At 43.8% G+C, this 18,121-nt stretch overlaps 1 long non-coding RNA gene across 1 annotated transcript; it reads right to left on the reverse strand.

Moving 5' to 3' along the window:
• Window positions 1–8,199: 8,199 nt before the first annotated feature.
• On the reverse strand, window positions 8,200–11,884 carry LOC141553169 (uncharacterized). The gene is made up of 3 exons (XR_012485296.1): window positions 11,499–11,884; window positions 10,725–10,897; window positions 8,200–9,052 (listed from the first exon to the last, which is right to left on the reverse strand). It is a non-coding gene; the product is annotated as an uncharacterized LOC141553169 (long non-coding RNA).
• Window positions 11,885–18,121: the final 6,237 nt, after the last annotated feature.

The following is an 18,121-nucleotide window of genomic DNA, read 5'->3' on the forward strand; positions in this document are numbered from 1 at the left end:
GATCAAAGATCCCCAGGCTTGACACATGTTGTTCATGGGTCATTCCACCATGACAAACATGGAGGGCTAAAAATCGGTATCAATCTCATGATACAACTGCACTATGTACCTGATGAATGTCTATTTCATTCAATGTTTTTTTTTTTCCCCCCTCTTAAATCACAGGTCCCTAAATACTTTTTTCATGAATTCCTTTAGCATCCTGGTGAATTTTATGAACTTCTGCTCAGAACAATGATTTTAAAGGCATTTAAAACACATATGATTATAAAGGAAGCTAATTATATCAAAATAGTGATCAAAATATTTAAAAAAAAAAAAAAAAAAAAAAAAACAAGTTCATAAACCCCAGATTAAGAACCTCTGTGTTAGATGGTCTATAAATGTTTAATTTCCTTTCAATCTGGAGCCCAGTCCATAGTCCCCACCTGGCCCAGACCACTAAAGTTAAGCATCTGGCCTACCCCATATCCCTCTTTCTCTCTCTCACTCTGGGAATAATCATCAAATCAATACCACAAGTGCTACTGGATTCTGATAACTCCCCATTCCCTGGCCAGAGTCAGGATGTGGAGCTTTAGAATAATGTCAGAAGTAAGTCAGTTAAAGGGAATAGGACAATTTATTCCAGAGAACAAAAGATTAGGAAAGTCCATGATTTTGTTCTTCACATTTGAGGAGCTGATGGGCAGAAGAAACATTAGGATCATTTTTCTTGCTTCCAGAGGGCAGAACTAAGTTTGATAAACTGAGGTGTAATGAGGTGGGACATATAAAACTTTTATCCAGAGCGCATAAAGTGCAAAAAAGTAGGAATTATTTAAAATAGCAAGCTGCCTGCAGAAATGGGATCTATAATTCAAGTAGGGGAACAAGGAACAGTTATCTGACAAACACTGTCAAAAACACTATAAAAGACATTAAAATTCATATTCTTTTGCACATGTTTAACATATATTGGATTACTTGCTGTTGGGGGGAAGAGAGGGAGAAAAATTTGGAACACAAGGTTTTGCAAGTGTGAATACTATTTGCATGTATTTTGAAAATAAAAAGCTATTTTTTACAAAGGTTAAAGATAAAGGCTTAGGCTACTTGTATGGAAAAAGTTGTAAACAATAAAGCTATTCAAAAGTAAAACAAAATAAAAAAGAAACAAGAAAAAAAATAAAATAGCAAGCTGTGAGGTGACTTGTCTCCTGCTTACTCTCCTCCCTCATAGTCATATTTTAAGGGAGTTTCTTCTCTACTTCTACCAGCTATATCCTTTCCTGCTATTCCCTTTCACTAAGGTGCAAAAATTGTTAGTTGTGGCTCTGCTAAAAAGTGAAAGTTACAGGATAACAGATTTCAATACGGCAAGAAACTATCAGTCTGTTCTTGGGTGATATAGTAAATTAGAACAGTTTACTTGGAGTCAGAAAGACAAATCCTGTCTCTGTGACCCTAAGCAAGTCACTTAACTGATGTCTGCCTTGGTATCCTCATCTATAAAATGGGAATAATAATAGCAGCTGCCTCCCCCTCTCCATCTCCAGTTGTTTTCAGGATAAAATGAGATGATACAGGGAAAGTGCTTTACAAACATTAAAGTTCTATATAAATGTTAGCTGTAAATTATTTTGTGATGATCTAGATAACCAAATAATAATTTAGAAGAACCTTAGAAATCATCAAAACTAACTTTCTGGTTTTACAGATAGGGAAACTGAGGCCTAGAGAAATCAAATGAAGCTGGGATTTGAATCTGGGCCCTTTAACTAATTCTCTTCACTGATCCACACTATCTCCTTAGAATTGCTGAGAACATTGGAGATATTCCCATAGACCCTAGATGGCCCTTTGTTGGCTTGATTAACAGAGGAGACCCTCACTTTGGGAAAGGAGAGGCAGATTAAAATGATTGTCTCTGGCCCTACTGTGATTTCCTGCCCAGTGGAAACCAGGGAGGAAAAGAATCCTTTTCTAGGTCAGAGTCTGGCTTCCCTTCCCAGGGAGCTCCCAGACAGACAGTCAGTCCCGTGACCCAACACCCTACCTGGCAGGATCTCCCACCCAGAGTTTCTCCCGTAGGTGATCTCATTAGCATGAATGGGATGAGTCTCTTCTCCCACAGAGGCCTTCTGGCCTGCAATCTGAGAGCAGGTTTAGAGAGAACAAAGCCAGCGAGAGAAACCCTAACCAAGGACTCTCTTTATTGCTTTGACGCTGTTTCAGGGAGGTTTAAGAGATTAAGGCTAAAGAAATGTTGACTGGAAAGAGAGGGGGCAGGAAGGGAAGAGAGAGCTTTTGTGCTGACTCAGAAGATGGGCACCTGAAATGAGAGGAGCCCAGCCCGGCTGCCAGCAGGGAGGGAATGCTAGCATCTGGGCTTGGTTTGGATTTTTGCTGGGTAGGGAGAAATCCTAGGGGAAAGTGGTAGTAGTAGTAATAGTAGTAGTAGTAGTAGTAGTAGTAGTAGTAGTAGTCGTAGTAGTTTCTTTTCTTCTTCTTCTTCTTCTTCTTCTTCTTCTTCTTCTTCTTCTTCTTCTTCTTCTTCTTCTTCTTCTTCTTCTTCTTCTTCTTCTTCTTCTTCTTCTTCTTCTTCTTCTTCTTCTTCTTCTTCTTCTCCTTCTCCTCCAACTCCTCTTTCTCCTTCTCTTCCTCCTCCTCCTCCTCCTCCTCCAGCTATTCCTGACATTGCTTCTCTCTTCTTTTCCCCTTCACCCTTCTTCTCTCTTCTTTTCAGATGCTTTATTCCTTCGTTCTAAGGCAGGAATCCCTCTCCCTTGTCTGTTTCCAAGTTAGCCCAATAGAGGTAAAAATTGTGTCTCCTCCCACCATGAATTGGCTTCTTGGATTTGGCTTCTCCTTGAGAATTTGAAGCACACCTCCAAAGAGGGAATTTCCACAGAAAAAACAAGGTACTCCTTCCCATCTCCACCCTCCATCACACTCCCCACCTCCCAACCCTGTCAAAGCCACAGATAGGAACAGAAAAGGGCTCTGGGCAAAGGAACGAGTATGAATTATGTTGTTCTTTAAAGTAAGCAGCCATGAAAAGGCCCAAGGAGGTGGGAAGACAGTAATCATGCCGCCTATTTTTAGTAGCATCCAGATGTTCCTATTTTGCCCAGAAACCTTGAAACAGGGATTTTTTTGGGGGGAAGGAGCAGAAGGGAAACTCCAACTTAGCTGAGGTGGAGTGCTGTTGCTCAGAAACCTTCCTTGATCCCTCAGGACAAGAAAGGAATTCCAGGCAATTCTCTTTATGGGGAATATCAGTCCGCCTCTTTCCAATCTCTATGTGAATAAATGAAAAAGAATGTGTTAAGGGCTTACAATGTGCCTAGCACTGTGATAAGCGTTGAAGATATAATGCAAGAGCGAATATAATCCTTATTCTCACAGAGCTTATAGCTGTAACAATCAGGGTTCTTAATCATTTAAAGTCACAAACCCCTTTTCAGAATAATATTTTTGAAAGTTCATAAACTGAAATTCATGGGATTATAAAGTCAATTATTCTTAAATAATTATCAAAAATAATTTTTAAAATTAATCCATGGAACCCAGCAGCACCATTACTGGGTCTGTATCCCAAGGGAATCATAAAGGAGGGTATGGCTGAATAAGTTGGGATATATGAAGGTAATGGAACATTATTGTTCTATAAAAATTAATCCTCGGACCTTAGATTAATAACTTTTGTAAGAAGAGGAAAATAGGAAAAGATTGAAGCTAAGAGAGCCGAGGGAACAATTAGAGGGGACACTCAGTCAGCTAGAGAAAATAGGATGGGATGTAATCACTCGTATAGAGAGAGGATTTGGTATTGGCAAGAAGAGCCATGTCTTTATGGGAGATGGGGTGAAGGAGGAAAAAGTGAGGGGAAAGGTCTGAGTGATGTGAGATGAGGAAGGGAAAAGAGGGAACTTTAAGGAAACTACCCTGATTTTTTGGTGAAGTAGCAGGCAAAGTCTTAAGTAGGGAAAATGGGGAAGATGGTACCATAGGAAGCTTGAAAAGACTAGAAAGTTTGGAACAGCTGTTTTGGGTTGTGAGATACTTAATCGATTGGGAAAGAGTAGGATGGCAGCCTAGGTGAAATGAGGACCCAGGTAAAAGTTGATGAAAAAAAAATTGGAGCCAACACAATCTGTATTTTCATGATTTCTTCCAGCTTTGTTCAGCAGCATAAAAGATCAAGGAAAAAGAATGGTGGGAGTCTTTTAGCAATGAGGATTAGCTAAGGGTGATGAGATAAGACCAGGGGCAAGGAATTAGGAGGATAATGCAGAGTATTATTGGTTCACCAAAGAGTCTAGATAGGGAAGGAACAAGCATATATCCATCATGGGGCTGATGACCTAGAAAAGAAATGAAGGGTGGAGGGAATAGAGGTCACAGTGGACAAAGAACAAGGTTAGGGATAATAAGGCAAGGGAAAGATGGAATGCTGAAAGATTGTGATCAGATAAAGCTGTATCTGCAATGACAGATATTCACTCCTGTAAAGGTTTATAGGGATAGATCGAGAAAGATTCCATTAATGTTCCCTATCCCCGTAGGGTAGGATTTTATTTCTAGAAAGCTCAGAGACTTTTATAAAAGCCTCACCCATGGGAGGTCAGTTTATATCAGGAGATGGTCAATATGGAAAGGATGACCAGAAAGGATAGATCTTAGCCTGACTGCTCCATCCAGATGACTTGTGGAAGCTCTGGCTAAAGTGAGATCCTCAGACACAACTCATAAAAGACAGGATCTCTAGCTTAGTATTTCTTCCTCATGGCCATAAAGGTAAGTAAAGAGGCAGTAAATAAGTAAACAAAGACAAAAAATTAAAAAACAACCAAAGGCATGAAAGGAATGACTCAGGAGCAGTTACAGAGAACTGAGAATCTTGAGAGGCTTAATAATAGTAGGACAGAATTCACTGGGATTTGAGCCACGTATTATTTGTGTACCTTGAGGGAGTTAAGGACACTCTGAGTCCCAAGCAAGTCTCCGGGGCTACAAACTGCATAACAGTTGCAGATGTGCCTTGGTAGAGCAGCTCCCATCTCAGGAGTTCCTCAGATCCATGAAATCATAGAAGACCAATGACAGAGGGATGAAATACTGATGGTGTGTGAACTCCCCTGATCCAGGGTACTCCCTCATTTTACTGTAGAGGTAACTGAGGGATTCGTGATCAGTCATATACTTGGCTATGTCCTTGGGCTTCCATATGACCTTTAAAGGGGATAAATAAGATAACCTGGGCTAGACTAAAGAAATGGGAGCAAAGGAGAGGGGCTATACATAGCGACTTAGGTCCCTGGAATGAAAGCTTGCACATCTATGTGTCTCAGAGGGTCCAAAGATTCTGGGCTTATATAAATTGGATCTGATCCTGGGGGATCATCCAAGGATGATCATTTTTTTTCTCTTTGGCTTGTTCTCAACTGGAATTATTCCAAGAATTCTCTCAGGTATAATTTTTGTCCAGGTTTCCCCAAATGTAGGAACCAAGTATCACATGAATGCTTTTTCCTATATTTGCTCACTATTGATTGATTGGAGAGAGGAGAGCCTGGAGGCAGGTGGATCAAACAGGGGCTATTGCAATCACCCAGGATAGAAGTGAATGACTGGAGGTGAATGACTGGAAGCCAGAGCTTAAAGAGAAAGGAAGGAGAATGTAGTGGACAATAGACAATATCTACTGGTTCTTAATTGAGCAATATAGATGGAATGAGCCTCTAAGAGACTGTGATTACTGAATGATGGTGAGAGAGGAAAAGCCTAGAAGTAACAATAAGGAGTGATTCCAACTTCCCCAACAGCACCATTGAGTAAGAACCTGTGGGGGAAGAATAAAAGTGAAAGGACAATCAGTTCTGGAAAGGGTGGCCAGGGAAACCATATCATCAGGAGAAAGCCAGTCTCAGAAAGAACAAAAAGATGGAGGGAAGGAGAAAAGAGGAAAGCAAGTTTGATATTTAGGGAGTAGGCATTCCAGAGATCACAGTGAAAGGGTGGGTAATTTTAGAATCAAACATTGTATGAGAAGGGTTAAAGAGGATGGAGAATGGAAATGAGAGATGTCAAAGGGGGATGGAGAGCAGGGTTTGAATAATGTCAGCCTGGGATTCAGAATCATTAAGAATGGGGATACCATGATGGGATGGAAGTATAAGTAAGTAAATGGGAACTCCTGAAGCTTTTTAAATAAGAGAATGTCAGACTAGAACTTTAGGAATGCCCATTCTGTATTCTGTGGCAATTAGTGGCTCAGATTTGGACTTGAAATCAGGAAAATCTGAATTCAAAACTTGCTGCAGATACTTCCTAGCTGGTGTGATCCTGAGTGAATCACTTAACATCTGTCTGCCTTTGTTTCTTCATCTGCAAAATGGGGATAATAGTACCTAATCTCTGGGATTATTGTGGAGATAAAATGAGATATTTGTTAAGAGCTTTGCAACACTTAAAATAGCAATTCTCAACTTTTTTGGTCTCAGGATCCCTTTACTCTCATAAATGATTGAGGACTTCCCCCAAAGAGCTTTTGTATGGGTTGTGAATATCATTATTTAGCATGTAAGAAATCAAATTGTTTTTATATTTTTATGAAAATAGTTTTGACCTTTAAATACTCTAAGGTCTTGGGAAGCCTCTAGGGTCCCCCAAATCATACTTTGAGAACCACTGCCCTAAAATGACATACAAATGCTATTTTGTCCAGCAGCATCCAGCAGTTGGGAGAGGGTTAATGTCTGCCATTGTCCAGAATCAGAGAAGTTGATTGGCTTAAGTTGGTGTTTAGGAAGGATAGACTGCCAGACTCACCTAAAGCTCAAAAAACTGGAAATAGGAAGACCAATTAATAGCCTCAAAGGTTAAAAAAAATTAATTCACTTTATAGATGAGGAAACTGAGGCACTTGCCCAGCATCCCACAGCCACAGTGGTTAATTCAGACAAGAGATAAGTACTGGTGTTGGGGCAGTGGAAATGCAGACAAAGAAGTGAATCCAGGAGACATTTGTAGAGCCATCACGTGAGAGATTAGATTATTCTTGGCTGGGGGAAGGGGGAAGGAGGGGTTGTAAAACCCTGAGCAATGGGTGGAATTTTCCAAAAGGTGAATTTAAATTTAATGTCAGGAGAAGCCATCACAACATGGACTGGACTGTTTCAAGAGATAGTGGGCTCCCTGACAAGTGGGGGGTCTTCAAGCAGAGGTGAAGTGGTCCTTTTGGGGATATAATGCAGGGAATCCCTATTCGTTTAGAGTTGGTCTGGATAGCCTCTGAGGTCCCTTCCACCATTTTGCTGTTCTAATTCCATGAATCCACCAAATGTGATTGGGGGGGAGGGTAAGGATAGGGAGGGGCAAGGAGTCCACGATTTCTAAGCAAGGAGAGTCTGTTTATGCATCTCAGTCTGTCTTCCCTCCCTTCTCTCTCACCACCTTCTTTTCCCTAGAGAAACCCTTGTTCTTTGGGTGGAATCTTTGCTGGCTCGTTGGCTTGAGCTTCTCTTCCCTGGTGGGCTCTCTAGTTGGAGGTCTGGGTGGGCAAGTTCTTACAAAGATAAGGGTTGCCAAGATTCCACCTTTTCCCACCTTGGAAGCCCCTGGGTCAGACTGTGCCCAAAGGGCTAGGGTGGGGGCCCCTGGAGTGACAGGTGTGTGATGGTAGAATGCTAATGTTAATGCAACTTCCTGCTCCCCCGACTCCCCACCTCCCACCTCCCCAGAGCATTTCAGGACATCATCTGTCTGGGAAGGACATAGACAAAACTGAGCTGCATTTTTCTGCCTAACTGAGCCTGACACCCCCAGTTTTTACTTGGTTAAGACTCAGGAGCAGGAGCATTCCTCATATTGAAATTCTTTGTTTTCTGCTTTCCATTCAGCCTGGAAGGGTGTAGATTGGGTGTCTAAGTGTGTATGTGGGTGGGGAGAGTGAATGTGTGAGTATAGGTTTTAGGGGGAAGGAGAAAGGAAAAGAAAGAGAGAAAAGCATATATAGGAAGAAGGGAAAAAAATGTGTATGTGAAAGGACAAAGTGTATGTCTCTCTGAAGGGATACGAGAGTGAGGGTATGGATTATTGGTACTGACATATCTCTGTATTATAGAATCAGAGCTAGAAAGACCTTAGAGGTTATAAGTCTAATGTCATGTTTTACAAATGAGGGAACTGAGGACCACAGCATTACCTAGAGTAGGATCTGAACTAAGGTCTTTATGATTTAAAATCCAGAACTCTCTCCACACCATGGGATCCATTTCTCTATCCCTTTGTCCTTCCATCCACACAAAGCCCAAAGACATGTCCTGCAAGAAAGGGGATCACTCTACCCATAAGCAACACTGCATTTGGAAGTGAACTTGGTGAGTGCTTAGTGATGACCATTCTCCCCAAGAGCTAAGGTGCTATAGGGAAGACTTGCACTTGTCTTGGGGCAAATATTTTGTCATTTCTGTTCTTGCTACATCTTCTCAGTAAATATTCTTCAAAAACCTAATGAGTAGGTGATGGTGGGAGCTCTAATCATGAGGTCAGCCAATGACATAATGGAAAAATGAACTGAAACTGGTAAATGATACCAGAGAAACTCATCGGAATGAGGATGGAAAGGAGGCTGAGCCAATAGCATTAGAAAGCCCCTCAGAGGTATTCCTAGCATTGTAAGGGGGGAGATGAAACTCTAGGTGAAGCCTTATGGATATGACTTGCCAGTTTAAGTGGGAGTTGGAAAATAAGCCCCACAATTTATATTGCTGCAGTATGAATAAGTGAAAAAAAGTGATGCATTGTAACAGGCATTATGCAAAATTTGGGGATCCATCTGCCCTGGACCAGGAAAGTTTTTTCTGTCATATTTGCTTTTCTGATTGATGCTCTATCCCTTAGTTAATACTAGAAAAGAAGTTGTTGAATTTTCCTTTTTTCCATTTTCTCTTTTTCAGGATAGAACAGAAATTTGTCCACGGGCAGCAACTGGAATGGAGGAGGGTAATAAGAACTTAAGTGACTCAAACTCTGCTGTTGACTTCTGCTCAGATCTGAGACTGCCCTGAAATGATAAAACCCAATTTTCACCAGGACATTTCACTTATTCATTAAACATTACCCCATCCCCCCCAAAACCCCCCTGAAAGACCCCTGACTAGGGTCCTTAGCTACTTGCTAGATATTTCAGAAACTTACTGTATGACCCTGGAGGAGTCATTTAACACTTCCCAGCCTTAGTTTCCTCATCTGTAAACTGTAGATGATAATCTCTAAATATAATCACTGAAATCTGAATAATGACTTACAGTTTTCCCACATTAACTCATTATATCCTCACAACCCTGGGAGGTATGTACTGTTATTATCCTAATTTTGCAGATGTGGAAATTGAGGTAGTAAGAGGTTACATAAACACAGCAAATAAATGGAGCCATTGTGATAAATTGGGGGGGGGGAAATTTGGTTCTGGGATCAGAGGGCTTGACTTCAAATTCCACTCTGCTTTTTACTCCTTTGTGACCTTTGACTCTAGTCCTCAGTTTCCTCATCTGCAAACAGAGGAGACTGAACTGCAGAGTGGCTGAGTCCCTCCTAGTTTTGGGTCTATAAGTATCAGAAGGAAGATTTGAGCCCAAGTTTTTCTAATTTCCAGTCCAGCATTCTATCCACTGAGCCACATGAACCACACTGTACCTTATCTAGGGCTTCTTAAATTTCTTCCATCTGCAACCCTTATTGCTCAAGGTATATAGGTATATAAAATAGATCAACAAATCAAACATTTACTGATAACAAATCATAATTTTGCATCCCCCCACATGCAGTTATGAGACCCCATATGAGTTTGTAACCTACAGTTTAACAGTGGTCCTCAAACTTTTTAAATAGGGGGCCAGTTCACTGTCCCTCAGACTGTTGGAGGACCTGACACTCTGTTTCCACCCCTCAGCCCAATTGCCACAACCAGGCAGGCCACATCTGGCCAGCGGGCTGTAGTTTGAGAACTCCTGGTAAAAGAACCACACTGTACCTTATAACAACCTTACCAGAATATTGTGAACATGACTAAAATGAGTGCCAAGGGCTCTGAAAAACCTGAAACACCATAAAAAGATCAGGAATTGGGCCATTTGTTGTAGTCACCATTGTGGAAATAGATAATGAGGAGGGGAAGAGTGATTTCCATCTAAAGACCACCGGCTCAATACCCATTTTCTCCTTTTCCCTCTACTATACCCTCTCTCTTACAGTATCCTATGGGCATTGTAGGCATTAGATCCAGAGTCAGGAAGACCTGAGTTCAAATCTTGCCCCAGACTCTTAACTAGATGAATGATCATGGGTGAGTCATTTATCCTCCTCCGCCCTAAGTTTCCCTCTCTATAAAATGGAGACCACAGCACCTTCCTCACAGAATTATGGTGGGGATCAGATGAGATTTTTTATACACACAAATATAAAGTGTTTTGCAATCATCCACCCAAATCCTAGCTTTATTAGTCAACTTGTTTAAGTTGCATGAACTATTTTAATGCAGTTCGCAGGATTCCCAAGAGACAAACTCTGGGCAGAGCGGCCGTGTTGGGGACACAGTCTCGTGTTACTGTATCACACATTGTCCCCTCTTGACTGTGTCTATTTCACAGTTGATACCGACATCCCTCCTCCGATGGCCTGACTCAATACCCCATCCCTTCCATCATTGTTTTGGGTGAAAGTAACTTCATCCTTACTTTTTGATTCCCGTTGCTAACTTGTGCTTTCCTTCGGTTCTCTCTTACAGAAGAAAGGATTCTTTTTGTCCTCTTAGACTTTCTAGTCCTGGATTTTCAGGCCGTTGGAGCTGCATCTCCTATTCCGTCCATTTCTCTCGTACGTCCCGGTCCTCTTCCACACGAGGGACAAACTACTACCCAGAAGGGAAGAAGAATCCCGATGGACAGTTTAGTTCCGGGTTGCCGGTTCTGAACGGCCCCGGAGGTTGGGGTCTGGGGTTTTACCCCCAGGAGGACAAAGGGAGAGTCAAGGTCAGTGGAGGGCGTCACCTTTGTTAAAGCAGCCCGGGACGGTGAGAGAGGTTTAAGCGGGGGCTACACTTAGGGGTTCTTCATTCACACTAATTTCTCCTCTCCCGGCTCTGGGAGTCCCAGCGCACCTGGCTGTCGCTCTCCCTCGCCCTGAGAAAGAAGTCTCCCGCTTTTGGGTCCTTTGGGTCCTGACGCCTCCCGGGGCAGGGCAGCCCTTCATCGCGGGCATGGGGAGGCCCATCACTACCAGCTCCTCTCTTATCGGCCCCAGGCCCAGCCCGAGCACGGCTCCGGGGGAGGAAGGACGGAGCACCCCCAGTCCTTCCGCTAGTCCCAGCACCGTGTAGCCGGGCCCCACACCGGAACTAGAATGCGCGCCCCGCGGTCCCCGCGGGACTCCCAGCCGCTGGGGGAGGGGCAGCGCGAGGGCAGAGCACTAATGTCGGAGATCCGGGTTCAGGTTCTGCCTCAGATACTTGCCAGCTGTGCGGCCTCCTCTGTAAAACGGGGTAACTTTCACCCGGTCTCACGCAGAGACGGGAGGGAATTTTGGGAACTGCCACCCCCTCGGTGTGCGGACGAGGAGCCGGAGGGTTATGGGACTTGTTCGGTTACCCGGAACCCGAGGCCGCACATCCCCGGGGCTCCCCGGCTCCCAGGCCGGCTCTGGGAGGTTTGAATCCGGGCTCCGGGAGGGCGCTCTGGGCCTGACGTCTCCCACAGCAAGGGAGGCTTCTCATCCCCCCCTCCGTCCCCTCCGCCCCCTCCCCACAGGATCCCGAGCAAGCCTGGGCAGAGTCCGGGCCAGCTGCCCCCCTGAGGGGAAGCCACACAGGCGAGGGAGACAGCTGCGAGGGAAAGTACCAGGGGGTGGGGGGGAGGAGAAAGAACCGCGTGCGGGGCGGGGCCAGGGCGCTGGCTGCTTCCGCCATTGGCTGAGGGCGTGCCAGGGGGCGGGAACATGCTGGAAGTGGGAGGGGCGCGATGCAACTGACAAAGACTGAGAGCTCTCACAGGTGCTGGAGAAGAAACTGAACGGGGAGAGGGCGGGGGAGGGGAGAGCTGCGGGCAGGTAATGGGACCTTCCTGCGCGCGCACACGCTCCTCAGGGCACAACTTTAAGCTGTGGGAACTATAACAGCCGAAACTCCAGATCTGTCTGGGATACACAGTCCCAGACGGAAACGGAGGCCAGAGTCCGCCATAAAACAGCTCCGAAGCTTTGGAGGAGGTAATGACAACCGGCGTCCGTCCAGCACAAAGAGCACTTACCAAGGCGGATAGTATTGTTATCATCCCCATTCTAAAGGTGAGGAAACTGAGGCTGGAGAGGCTGTCACAACCCTGTGAAAGGAGGTGCTATTGTTATCCCCATTTTACAGATAAAGAAACTGAACCTGGAGAGGCTGTCACAAACTTATGAAAGGAGGTGCTATTGTTATCCCCATTTTGCAGATAAGAAAACTGAGGCTGGAAAGGCTAAATGATTTTGCCCAGCCAGGCTCCCAGAGCCAGTAAATATCTTAGGCTAAACTTCCTTTAAGTTCAGTACTCTAGAGGCCTAAAATATGTAAGTGTGCGGGACCAGAGTCAGGGTCGGCCTACCTGAGGGGAAGAACAGAGCACTGAAGTCAGAAGCCCCATTGGGTCCTTGCCTCTCTGTGTGACCTTAATTAAGTCACTGCTTGCTGTGCCTCAGTTTCCTCATCCATAAAATGGAATCAACACTACTCCCAGTTACCCACTTTTAAAGAGGGGTGAGGAAAATTCTGTGTGTATTTTAAAGCACTGTTCGAGTTACTACAAGAAATCGTCCCCTTACGGGACAGAGCCTCTCCCTCCCTGAGTGCCCTCCTGTGTCAGGCGCACTCTCGAAATTACTGTGTTTTCTGGGCACAGCTCCTGCTTCAAGAAGCACCAGTTCTTCAAAACCCTGAATGCCTCCAAAGCTTCCCCCAAAACACTTTTCGCTGAACTCTGTAGGACGCAAGCACGGGCTTCCTGGGAATCCCAGACTTCCAAAGAAGGGGCTGTGTTCCTAGTACTCGCCCCCAATTCCTCCCCCCTCCAGTGAGGGCAGATGTTGGTTGTTTCTTATTTCTGGTTCTTGCATCCACCTCATCTGGCATGGGTGCTACAGCAATGTTAGTTTTTAAATAATGGATCCCTATTTTAAACTCTGAGGAACTGAGACACACCTCTCAGATTGACTCAGATGACAGGAAAAGATAAATGGTGGAGGGGATGCTGGAAAACTGGGACACTGGTGCATTGTGGGTGGATTCCAGAATGCTCTCCAGAATGGAGATCAGTTCAAGGAGCTTAAGTGAAAGGAAACCTTACATAAAATAATTCTGAGAGGGAGGAAGGACTTATATGAGATGGGGGGAAGGGAGGAGCCAGACTATAGTAAAAACAAAAGCTCACGCTCAGTCCCGGCCCCTCAGCCCATTTGCCATAACCTGGCAGGCTGCATAAACGTCCTCAGTGGGCCAGATGGCCCCTCCTGCCCTAGACCTTCGCACCTCCTCGTTCCTCCAGGCTTTGTCTCTCCAGCTTCCCCAATTCTTCTGACGTTTCTCCTCCTAGTGATGAGAATTTCTGATCCCCACCTCTGGTAGCCACTCCTTTTCAAACAGACATCAAATGCTTCTGACTCTGAGTATCTGAGTTCCCACGTAGTTTGGGGTCTCCAGTCTGAATATTTTCTGTCACCAGGTGTATATTTTGATAGTTCTAGACCCCAGCTCTTCTCAGGCCATTCTCCCTTCCATCCCGGACTCGTTATCTGCCTTCTCTGAATTCTAGACCCCCTAAGACCCAGCTGGGATTCTTTCACAGTTTGGAATGTGAAATTCTAAAGAAACCGGAGGTTTCCCACCCCAAAGTCCCTGGGCCGTGTCTGGGGGGTATGCTCTTGTCTATAATCTAGCTCTAAATGGTGAATAAAATATTCATTCTCACTTAAGCTGTTCTATCTAAATTGCCCTCTTGTTTCCTTGAAGCCCCCTTTAAGCGAGGGATGGGAAGGGTTGCCTTGGATCAGATAGAATCAGAATTTTTCAAATGGAAAATTCCTTTTAAGGTCATGTGGCCCATTTTACCCATGATGTTGCTGAAACCCAGACAAACTAAATAGCTTAGACTAAGGTCATATGGGAATAGGTGGTGGAAGAGTTAGGATTTGCACTATTCTACCTCTCTATCTTCCATGGCTCAGCTATTTGCCTATCATTAATATAATATTGATATGTAATGAAGTCTAATGGATGGAACTTCAAAGAAAGGAAAGTCCAACTTTCTGTCCTACATATATATATATATATATATATATATATATATATATATATATATATATATATATATATATATATTTTTTTTTTTTTTTTTAACTGAGTGACTCTGGGCATTTAGTCTCAAAATGCCTTCAGGAAGTTCTCTAAGATCATCAATTACAAAGAAGTTGACCATAGGGGGAGGAACTTTGTAAACTCTGACACTAAATTTAGGGTTCAGATACTTAAAAGCTTGTGTGACTCTGAGAAAGTCACTTCACCTCTGGCTATCTCATTTTCCCCACCTGTAAAATGGGGATGAAAATAGCACCTACCTCCCAGAGTAGTTGTGAAGATAAAATGAGATAAATATTGTTATTTGGAGTGGGGTGGAGTTCTGAATCACTAATAGCTAACCACAAAAGTTTACCTTGTACAAAGTCAGCCAAAGATCTCCACTGACAGCAGAGTCATTTGGAGGAAGGAGAATTGTCTTTCTTCATTTTAGTTTGAGCTTCCCTGACACTGACTTGACCAGAGCCTTCCCATGTGGCAGCTGCAGATCCCCTGTCAAGGGGATAAAGATCAGAAATGGTGTACCCGTTAGAGGTCATCTTCACAACTCCACTTTTAATGTCCCCATTTTACAGATGGAGAAATAGAGAATGAGAGAGTTCAAATGATCTACCAGGGTTACGTAGGGTCTGAGGCAGAATTTTGAAGGAAGCTACTCTTAGTTTTATCCATTCTAGTCCTTTTGTCTTCCCTTTTTATCTACTTCTCCACTAATAGAAAATTAGAGGAAAATCTAATTTTTCTCTTTTATGCTTTTTCTGGAGGGGAGGAGACATAAATTGTTTATTTTTATTGGTTTTTTTTAATTGCACAGATAATTCACTTATCATCTCTTGTCTTGTGAATGTAAATTCTTCTTAAGACCTTCTTCTGAGGACTGCCTCAGCGTTTTGATATTTTGCCTTGTCATTCATATTCTCAACAATGATACCTTTTACCCAATATTTCATGTCTCCATGACTATAGTAACATCCATCCTTAACATTCAAAAAAGTACTTTCCACACAAGAATCTCCTTTTATGAACATTTTACAGATGAGGAAACTGAGGCTGAGGAGGAAACTAGGTACAAAGCCACTATACGAGTTGAGATGTGAAACCAAGCGTCCCATTTTCCCATCCAGCCCCTTCCCCCCTAATAGCCACAGCTGACTCCCGTCTGGATTCTCTTTCCACAGGCTCCAACAGGCCTGGGATCAGATGGTTCCCTCCGACAAGCTGCTTTGCTCATGGCCTTGGTCTTTTTAAAGCTCTCAAATGCAGAAGTGAACTGCTGGGTGATTGCTAGCAGATTGGTGTCTTGCCAAGGGATCCAGAAACCTCCCAGAGAGACTCCTGAATCCTAGGCCAAGCCCCGGGGCGTCTAGCGCTGAAAGGGTGGCGGGCTCAGGCTGCCAGGCCAATCCACTGCCTGGAGCCGGGGCTGACTGTTATCCACCTGTTCAGTCCCCTGAGTTACATCTGTTGTAACTGAGCGTTTGATGTCTCAGGTCTCCATTACCACAAAGTCGGGGTCCTCCTGGGATGTGCTGGAGCTGGCCAGCCCAGGCAAGCCCCAGAGCCGCCTTTTTTCCTGCTGTCTGTTAAGACCTGCTCTTGGGTGGATTGTTTTTTGTTTGCTTTCTGAGACTGGGTCTCCCTATTTCACCCAGGACTCATGGGACTGCTCTCCCTGTTAGTCAGCGAGAGAGCTTGTCTGACCTGCTTATTTCTGACCCGGGCCAATTGGACCCTTTTTTGGTGGCTCCCTGAGGGTCAGGGGCCCAAGTAGCTGCAGCTCAACTGTAGCTCAGAACTCAGGCAACCCACCATTCTCAGCCTCCCCAGAAACAGGGTTTACTAGATTGTCAGGCTAAGTAGTGTGTAAGAAGAGGGTCAAGTCAAAATGTTAAGTCCACGTGCATTTATTAAGCACCTACTGTATGCCAGATATCGTACCAAGTTCTAGGAATACAAAAACCAGAGACAGAAGATAAAAGGGTACAGTGGAAAGAATGCTAGATTTTAGAATTTTGCTCTGACATTTATTACTTGATGAGGATGTCACTTTGTCCAACATGACCTCTGTTTCCTCATTTATAAAATTGGAGAGTTGAACTAGACAACCTTGACCTTTTTGTTTTATATCTGTGGTCAGGAAGAGGCAGTGCTGAGTCTGGACTGAGGAAGACCTGAATTCAAATCCCAACTCTCACCTTCAGTAGCCTTATGGACATGGAGATGTCATCTAAGCTTCCAAGTTACTTAGTAAGAAGTACATTGGATCCATGGGAACAGTAGATCTGGATTGTGTGAATGAGTGAACCCTGACCCTAACATCCTACTCCCCACAAATTCCATTGGTTTGAGTTTCCTACTTTTGAGCATCAGTATCGATGGTGAGATTTTTAAGATGGTTAAGTTTGCACTTTCCCTAAACTGGACAGGTGGAGTAAGAGACACCATTCAGAATTGCCCAATACTCCAAAAGTGCAGAGACAGTGGGATTTACCCAGCTCCAGCGCCGACAAAGACTCCTCTACGAACTCTCGTAGATACTGGAAAGAAAGCATTCCCACAAATCCACTCTTCCATTCAAGACTTATGTACAAAACTGTCAAGGAGGCTGACATGTTCTTTCCATTTCTATGCCATTTTAGAGCTAGAAAAAATATTAAGAAATAGGACTTATCCAGAGAATGCCCTTACCTCCATCAAGGAGGGATTCTCCAAAAAATTCAACATTGTCCAAAATCCTCCCTTCTCAGATGATAAATAAGCATTTATTAAGCTCCTGCTAAATATTGATTTCCCACTCACACTCACCTCCTATATCTAATCTGTTATTTTTATCTTCACATTTCCAATTCGTCCCCTCCTTCTATTACTGTTTTTCCCCTGATGTAGACCCTCATCATCTCAGGCCTATCTGGGGGGAGCCTTCCTGCCTCAAATCTCTTCCCACTTCAATCCATCCTCCATTCAGTCACCAGAGTGATTTTCCTAAAGCACAGATCTAACCATGTCACTCTCCTACTCAATAACCTCCAGTGGCTCCTTATTGTCTCCAGGAGCAAATACAAAGAACTATGTTTGGCAGAAAGTCCTGCCTAACTTAGCCCACCTACCTTGCCAGTTTTCTCATACCTTACCACTCCCTGACAGGTACACTGGGCTCTTGGTTGTTCCATGGACCAGACACTCCCTCTCTCCATTCCAGCTTTTACTCTGGTTATTCCACATGCCTAGAATGCTCTCCCTCCTGAACTCCACCTACTGCCACTGGCTTCCTTTAAGTCCCCACTTTTACCTTTTGGAGAAGGTCCAACCCCTCTCAATTGTAGCACCTTCTCTGTTCATCATTTCCTATTTATCTTGTACATAACTTACTTTGTAATTATTTACATATTGTCTCCCCCATTTGATCATGAGCTCTTTGAGGGCAGACATTGTCTTTTGCCTTTCACTGTATCCCCAGGGCTTAGCACAATCAATCAATGTTTAGTGATATTAAATATTTAATTATAACAAATAATATTTTTGACTGATTGCTACACTTGAACAGTGAAGGCAATCCCCCATGTAAAAACGTGCTTCTACTCCCACCTCTTCAAAGCTACCAGAAGCATTAATGGACCTTATTGACTCCTCCCTAGTTCTCTCTTTTCCCCATCTTCTAAGACTCCTTGCTGCTGCTTCTTTTTTTTAATCCAAAATGTGTAAACATATTTATACAATTTTCTTGTTGCGCAAGAAAAATCAGATCAAAAAGGA

Source organism: Sminthopsis crassicaudata, chromosome 2 (genome assembly GCF_048593235.1).
Source record: "Sminthopsis crassicaudata isolate SCR6 chromosome 2, ASM4859323v1, whole genome shotgun sequence".
NCBI classification, from domain to species: domain Eukaryota; kingdom Metazoa; phylum Chordata; class Mammalia; order Dasyuromorphia; family Dasyuridae; genus Sminthopsis; species Sminthopsis crassicaudata.